The 8,422-nt window shown below is 54.0% G+C and overlaps 1 long non-coding RNA gene across 2 annotated transcripts; it reads left to right on the top strand.

The window, feature by feature from the left end:
* The first annotated feature begins 449 nt into the window (after window positions 1-449).
* On the top strand, window positions 450-3,111 carry LOC132429311 (uncharacterized). Of its 2 annotated transcripts, none has more exons than XR_009520326.1 (4): window positions 450-599; window positions 1,269-1,325; window positions 1,608-1,764; window positions 1,865-3,111. It is a non-coding gene; the product is annotated as an uncharacterized lncRNA (long non-coding RNA). The 2 variants fall into 2 exon arrangements; XR_009520325.1 differs by having other exon boundaries at window positions 1,269-1,412.
* Window positions 3,112-8,422: the final 5,311 nt, after the last annotated feature.

Raw genomic sequence — 8,422 nt, 5'->3', positions numbered from 1 at the left:
GTAAGGGGTGAAGAGGCACTGAGATGCTGGCAACAGTGGGAAGCTGATGCCCAGAGACAAGGGAGAGGGCTGGGCTGGAGGAAAGGGCTGCCTGGTGCGGGTGTGGCAGACCCTTCAGCAGAGGGGCCCAGCCTGGCGGGAGTGGCCAGAAGAATAGATGTCCAGTGTCTCTCTCCTGTCCTCTGGTCCCGATGGCCAACCGTGTCCAGAATCCAGAAGGTAGCAGGGACAAATGGACACAGTCCATAACAGCTGGCCCCTGTCCTCTTCTCTGGGCACAGAGCAGAGCAGGGCCGCGAGGGGGCGGGGCACACAGAGGCTCCGCAAAGCACAGCGTGTGCGTGCTTTGACCCCAACCACGTGGACAGCTTAATAAACCAAACAAAGAAAACAAACTAAAACAAACAAACCGGTCAGCTGCTCTGTCCCTGCCAGCCAGTAAGTTTGGAACACACTGTTTAAAATGCAAGTCAGCCCACCTGGTGGACGACCCCAGCTTCTCAGTGGCTTATGGGGATGACATTGGTTCTGGGACCAGAGAGGCTGTTTGGGGCAGCTGGTCCTGGAGAGCAGGGGTGCCCAGAGCTGCCATGTTCATGGTAAGGATGCTTCTGCAAGTTGCCGAGGACCAAAGGATCCCCAGGGACCCATGAGTCTCTGTGTCAAAGGGGCCCAAATGGCCCCTGAAGGGGGATCATGGGCCTACCCTTGGGTCTGCTCAGCTCCCCACACCCCCCACTTCACTCAGGGGCTTCACTTACACAGAAAGGCACCTGCCCCTCCCTCCCTGCTTTTCAGGCAGTTAGAGCTTGTGGTTCTCAGTGGACCCCATGAGAGGCTGTCCTGGGGGACTCCTCAGAGAGGATGTTGTGGGTTTTGGTCATTTGGGGGAGGGGCTGCCCAGCACCTAACCTCCCTTCCTATTGGGAGATCTTCTGTGTGTGATGTTGATGGATAAGAGCCCACTCCTGTGGGAGAGGGTGGGAAGTCCTCCAGGTCTGTCTCCTTAGCAACTGGGCCATGGACATGTCACCCAGGCTTGGCTAATCAGACGTGCCCATGAGAGGCTCGGCTTCTGGACCAGAAAGGGCAGCGTTGGGATTCTCCTGGAATGGTGTGGCACTGTCCCATTGCTACGGCAGCCATGTGCAGTGGCAGGGTGTCCTGCGGCAGCGTTGGGGGCAGGACACTTGCCCAGTCCACTCGTGGCCTCCCAGGCTGTCTTTACTCCTGCCTCTTACAGGGCCTTCCATCATGTTCTTTTCCAGATGGAGAACCAGATTCAGCTTCTGTTGCTTGCAGCCGGGAATCCTGGCCCACGGAAGGTGAAACTTGCACTCATGCCCAGAAGCAGCTGGTCTTGGGCATCTTCCTTCTGAGCAACTGGTCTTATTTTGTGGACACTGACTTGTGTAACGGCTCTTGTTTCGCTCTTCGGGTTGGTTGCTGGGAGGCTCAGGGGAGGTGCCCTGAGCAGGCGTTTAGGACCCTGTGCCACCCGCAGGTGGTCCCACATTCCTCGATACAGGCGTCAGGGCCAGTAGCACTAGGGGGAGGGTCCCATTTGCTAAGAGACTGCTGACTCATACCCATCTGCCTTTTGCCAGCTTGGCGATCTCGGGCAAGGGCCTTCTTCCTTCTGGGCCTCAGTTTTCTTGTCTGTGAAATGGGATCCATCACAGTGCCTGCCCCCAGCCTCGTTGTGGAGAACGAGTGAGCCAGAGCCGGGAAGACACCCCATATCTTGCTCACAGCCGCCATTCAGTAAGTGCTGAATATTATTTTTAATCGTCTCATTTCCAGAACCTTATTTTCCCTGTGCCTCACTTTCCTTGCAAACTTCCAAATCATTTTATTTCTTAAGGAAATTTAAAGGTCTTGGTAAGCCACCTTAAAGTCTTCAGCTGGGATCTAAAACGCTTCTGCTCGAGTAGAACACGTGCTCTGACATCTTATACCACCTGAGAAGGATAACCCTCACCATGGCCAGACCAGGGAGTTAAAAGTACTTCCATCTTAAAGATGCTCAACGTCGCTAATCATTAGAGAAATGCAAATCAAAACTACAAGGAGGTACCACCTCACACCGGTCAGGATGGCCATAATTAAAAAGTCTACAAATAACGATTCCTGGAGAGGGTGTGGAGAAAAGGGAATCCTCCTACACTGTTGGTGGGAATGTAAATTGGTGCAGCCACTGTGGAAAACGGTATGGAGGGTCCTTAAAAAACTAAAAATAGAGTTGTCATATGATCCAGCAATGCCACTTCTGGGCATGTATCTGGAAGAAACTGTAATTCGAAAAGATACATGCACCCCAATGTCCACAGCAATCTTATTTACAATAGCCAAGTCACGGAAGCAACCTAAGTGTCCATCAACAGATGAATGGATAAAGAAGATGTGGCACATATATACAATGGGATATTACTCAGCCATAGAAAAGAATGAAATAATGCCACTTGCAGCAACATGGATGGACCTAGAGATGATCATACTAAGTGAAGTAAGTCAGACAGAGAAAAACAAATACCATATGACATCACTTACATGTGGAGTCTAAAATACAAGACAAATGAACGTATCTATGAAACAGAAACAGACTCACAGTCATAGAGAACAGACTTGTGGTTGCCAAGAGGTAGGGGGGTAGAGGGATGGATTGGGAGTTTGGGGTTAGCAGAGGCAAACCATTTTATATAGGATGGATAAACAAGAAGGTCCTACTGTAGAGCAGAGGGAACTATATTCACTATCCTGTGATAAACCATCATGGAAAAGAATCTGAAAAAGAATGTCTATATAGGTATAACTGAATCACTTTGTTGTACAGCAGAAATTAGCACAACCTTGTAAATGAACTCTACTTCCATCAGATAAATTTTAAAAAATAGATACATAAAAAAAAGTATGTTCATTTTTAATAGAGTCTCTAAGCACCAATAGAAAATATTTAGAAAAGTGGATGACTTCAGGCGATAAATAGTCATCGAGCACCTATATTGCCCTGGCAGCAGTCCAGATGCTGGGGGTAGAGGGCTTTGAAAAGTCCTTGCTGCTAGGGACCCACATCCTTATGCAGGAGAAGGATAATAAGCAAATGGTGTTGTTCTGGAGAATGAGGGGGCTTTGAAGAAAAGTTAAGCAAAGGGAGGGGAGAGAGAATGAAAAGGTGCCAGAGACAGGGGACAGGGAAGGGGTGTTTGCCCAAGGCCTGAGTGAAGGGAGGTGGGGAGTTGTGCAGGCATTTGGGGAAGAACATTCTGGGCCCAGGGAGCGGCTGTGCAAAGGCCCTGTGGGCAGCTGGCTTTAGTCTCACAACTGGCCTGACTGTCTCAGGAATTCTGGCATAGAGTAAGGACGTGGAATCTTCCCGGATTTATGAACCACGTCTTCAGGCATGATCACAGGTAAATGTTGATACGGCGTATGTACACGGAAATATCTTATCACGACACAGAGTGAACTTGAGAGGAAAACCCAAAGGGTCTCAGATTGTTCTACAGCTCCAGGAATATGGCACATAGGATGTGAATGACAGCATTTTACAGTTTCCAAAGTGGGGAGACACACTGTGTGTGCGTAAAACCTACCCAGGAAATGAGGGTCTTCAATCGTCTGTGAGGCTTGTCTCGTAATTGATTCAGTGCCCGCTGCTCGTGCATTTGGAATGACCCTCATAGTTTGCCAGGACTGGAAAATATGTATCCAGATGTCTACGTACTCACTTAAAAGAAAAAAAAATGTCGACGCACCCACGCTCACTCTACTTTGAGAGACTGAGATAAGCTGGCATTTCCAAACACAGCCTGTTAGGCAAATACTCCAGCATTTCTCTGAATTCACCTTCACTTTTCTGTTAAATGGAGTCGTTTATCTGAAGAAGAGACCCTGGGGGGACCCACTGTCCCATTTTGCAGATGAGTGACCAAGGCGCAGAGTGAGGAGAGGACACCCAGGTCCTTTGCCAGCTGAAGGCCGGCCAGCACCAGGACTAGGGATTCATCCTGAACCTGTGCCACAGACTCCCAGTTGCCTCCCAGTATTTATTCTTTGCCTTTTTCTTAGTAAAAGAACTCCTAGTTTCTCAGCTGACATGTGACTACCCAGAAAAACGATGACACGGCTAGGCTTCCCTTGCAGCTTGGTATGGCCAGTGGGAATGAGTCAAAGTGTGTGGGCAACTTCCAGGGAGGGAGAGTACCCTTCTTTGCCATTTCTCTTTCCTGCACTGGAATGCAGATTTGATGGCTTGAGCTCAAGCAGCCATCTTGGGCCATGAGGAGGATGTCTTTGCTGAACACGGCAGAGCAGCCTGAGAGATGGACCCTGGGTCTCTGATGAGTTCATGAAACCCCCTACCAGCCCTAGAATCCCGAAATGCCCACTTCTGGGCTTCTCTTATATGAGAGAGAATTACTTTTTAAAGATAGCTTTTTTGTCCCTTGCTGTTGAACCAACAGAGACCTTCCCTGGGTCTCTTCTCCCTGCCATGTGGCTATTTCTGCAACCCTCTCATCATGATAGAGGTAAAGAACAGCCCCAGAGAGGGGGCGTGAGCTGTCCGAGGTCACAGAGCCTCTCTTATATAAACAGCCACTTCAGATCTGCGCAGAGTAATTGCTAAAACAAATAGGGCCTACCTCCAGAGTGCTGGTCAAGACCGTGGCCTAGAGGGCATTTCCCAACAGGCTGTTCACATGACTACTAATCCATGAGGATGGTGACATTTTGAAGGCCTTTGCCACTGCGGCTGCTGTCAGCCCAACTCTGCCTCGCCCTCCTCAGGGACACGCTGCAGGGCCTGGTGGGTGACCCCTGTGGCTCTGAGAAAACAATTCCCTGGAGGGTCAGCCTCTGGGACAGTTGGGGGCATCGATCCACCAGGCCCTGATCAGGCTTCTGATGTGAAGCATCGTCCCTCCTGGGTTCCACCCAGGAGCAAGAAGGTCCTTCAAGATCTCCTTCCCTCCCTCCCTCCCTTCCCATTTGTCTGCATTTCCTGTTGGCAAAGATTTTCTTTGAGACCCTAAGGATACTGCAGTGCACCCCCCTCCCTGTAATTGCCTCTGACCTTCGGCGACTCCTCCCTCCTCACAGGGACCCCCTCCTCTGATTGATGGGGAGTGACATAATTCATCCCAGCCACGCTCCTGCCACTGGGGTCTCGCAGAGCTCCCCAGCCGCCTTTTTCTCCTTACCCTACGAGCCCACAGTGGCATTTCACGACTTCTCCGCTTAGTGAAAAGAGAGACACAATTTCTCAGTAGAGTCAGATACTTAGGGCCTCACTCTGAAGAGGACATAGAGGCAGTGGCCACAGAGGGGTCCCTTCCCGGCTCCAATATCAGACAAAAAGCACTGGCAGGGAAGACGCTGCCACAGCCGTCCTGTCCTCCTTAGGAGTCCTCTGAGGTGGGACGTGCCCAATCTACAGAAGGGCAAGCTGAGAGCTGAGAGCTGGATCTGCCCCAGGTCACACCAGCTAGGCAGTCCCGGCACCGCGATCCAGCCCTGCCTCAGACCGGATGCTGTGGTCTCCCTACTGCCCTTCCCAGCCTCCACCCTGGGAGGAGGTCACCACACGTGGCCTTGAAAGGTAAATCTTGTGTCTTTGGTGACAGCTGGAGAAGGAGAATTTCTTACTGCTAGCCACGCACCCCCATCCTTTGCCAGGGACCCTCCCCATATCCCCTACACCCCTTGCTGTCCCTCGGCTGTCTAAGATCCTGCAGTGGTGCCCATTTCCATTCAGTCAGCAGTTCCTAAGAAAGGCTGGTACTAACCTTGTTTATACTAGGATGTGACTGACTGATACATGTCTAACTGCTCTTCTTTGGAGGTGCTGACTTTATAATTGAGGGCTCTGAGGACCTAGGGCTTAGTGACAAAGGAATGGAGACTGAAGGATGCAGCTTCCAGCAGCACGGCAAGGGATCTTCCCAGGGGACCCCTTCAAGTTACAACCCTGTGCTGCCAGCAGGAAGGTACTTAAGGCCAGGTTGCAAGTCCGTGGGCATTGTAGTTAGCATAGGAGTATCACTCACTCCTGGAGAGAAATCCTGCCCTGGGAGAGGTGGAGGCACCCCCAGGGAACCTGGGGAGCTGTATGCTCATCCCCTCTAGAAGGAGATGGCGCAGGTGTAGATCCCAGCCCTTCCCTGAAAGGACCCCAGGGGCAGCCCCTCGTTCCTGACCTCAGTTGCCCCCTCTCTTCCTGTAGTTGCTCTGAGATTCAGCGTTTCCCACAATTCCCGGAGTGGAAGCCCCGTCCTCCTCTGTGTGCATCAGGCCGGCCCCTCCCACCCTCCCTCCTCAGGATGGCAGAGCGATGCCGCTGCCTGGGGGTCACCGAGGAGGCGACGGGGCCCAGGACAACCTCATGAAGGGACGTCCCAGCTCTGGCGGCACCTGGCAGGTGTTTGAAGGCCCCTCTGAACATTCCATTGCTCCACTCACATTTTTCCTTCCTCTGGCTTGACTCTCAGACACTTTGAGAACAAACCAAAAATAAAAATTAATCCTTTTCCAGCTGATTCGCTCAGTTTTTGCAAATCCTCACTCTGTCCCCTCCGCCCTTGGGACTTGGGAGGGTCATTCCTGGGGGGAGTTCTGGCTTTGGCTGAGCACGTCTCTGGGAGGGCAGCTGCCCTGTAGACTTGACCTCTGACCTCTGGGGGGAAGCACAGATTGGGGGCCACCGAGAACCACCTCCCACCCCCTCTGTCCTACAGGAGAGGACGCCCCGGCTCGGCTCCTGGAATTCCCTGTGGGGACCAGGGGTGGTAAGTCCGCCGCCTCGTTCGTTCTTCCATTCATTCACTCATAGACGGAGTGATGTCATTCATTCATTCACTAATCCAAGGACGGAGGGTGGGGCCGGTCAGACGGATCCAAGTACTGGACTTGGTGACCGAATCCTTATGAGGCAAGAGGAGGACCTTATCTTCAGAAATACCTTCCGCTCGCCCCAGAGCGATTGGCCGGGTCCCTGATGCCGGGAAGGCCCTCAGGGCTGCTGCCCGCGGCAAGCAGGCCCCGTCCCTAAGGGCCACAGGCAGGACGCCAACGGCCTGGGAGAGTGAGGTGAGCCGTCCTTCGTCCTTTTGCCCATCTGGCGGGGCCTTGCTAGGCAGACGGAACCCCTCAGAGCACAAGAGGCCTCGTCCCAAGACAGAGGGAGCTGCCCGGCCACTGTGTGGAAGAGCGCAGGGCTGGGACCAGGCCCCCATATCTGTCCCCTCTTCCTGCGCACAGGGCAGCCTGGTGGCTACAAGAGGAGGCCCTGGAGAGGGTCACTCACAGCCCTGAGGCCACGAACTGTGTGAGCCACGGGCACGTGACTTCACCCCTCTGGGCCCCAGCTTTACCCCCTCATGGAAAATGGGATCAAAACAGCACGTGGCGAGGACCAAGCCCTGTGCTTAGCGCCCTTGACGTGTTTCAACTCAAGGGCTTCCCACCCCAGGGTGCTGCAGGGCGGACGCTATTCTTAGCCCCAGTTAACTGATGAGCAAACAAAGGCATGGAGGGTCAGGCAACTCGCATCGGGGCCAACCTCGTGAGGTCCCGCGAAGCTCAGCGGCGTCACGGCCCAAGTGCTCAGTGGAATGCTGCGCGCTCGGCTAGTGCTCCGTACAGGCGGCGCGGGAGCTCTCAGAGGGGACGCTGGGCAACATCTGGGGACACTCTGGGGTTGTCGCTGCAGAGGAGGGCGCTGCTGGCCTCTAGTGGGTGGAGGCCAGGGATGCTGCCAAACGCCCTACAGGGCCCGGAGCGACTCAGCCCCAAATTCAACAGCGCCCAGGCTGAGAGGCCCTGGGCTGTGATTACTGTCCTCAGGAAGGGGCTGCCCTCCTAGGAAGGGTCTTGCATGGACATACCCACTGTTGGACTGCCCACCCCGGAGGTGCTTCCCCAGCCAGGCTGGGCTGGACACCACGAAAAACTGCTCCCTGGGTCCTCCCTGGACCCATCCGGGGTCCCAGAGGGCAGGTGGGATGTCCAGCCGGGGCTGCGCTGGCAGGGAGCAGCGTGCCCCAGGCCCCCACCCCACGGATGCCCGCTCCCTGCTCGTCAGCAGAGGGTTCAGCGCCATCTCCTCCATCTGAGTGTGCCCTGCACACTGGCCTCAGGTGGGCACTGGCTCCCAGCAGCTGGTCGGGACACCTCTGCACCGGTGTCTCAGGCAAGCGGGTAGAGGCCGCTCTGGTGGGCCAGCAGAGTTTGCAAAATGAGTCAGCTGGCAAGAGGGCTCAGAGCACGTGGGTTAATCATTAACGCACAGCTCAGACACTTCCCCGGGATCCCAAAGGACCTGGGCCTGCATGGCATCTGCCAGCCTTGACCATGGTCCTGCGTGACCCACCCCATCAGGGCCAGCTTAGTCTGACTATGTGCCGAAGGGGAGCTTCAGTGCCCA

The sequence above is a fragment of the Delphinus delphis genome, chromosome 8 (genome assembly GCF_949987515.2).
Source record: "Delphinus delphis chromosome 8, mDelDel1.2, whole genome shotgun sequence".
Taxonomy (NCBI): Eukaryota; Metazoa; Chordata; class Mammalia; order Artiodactyla; family Delphinidae; genus Delphinus; species Delphinus delphis.
This window is presented reverse-complemented; position numbering and strand designations above follow the sequence as displayed.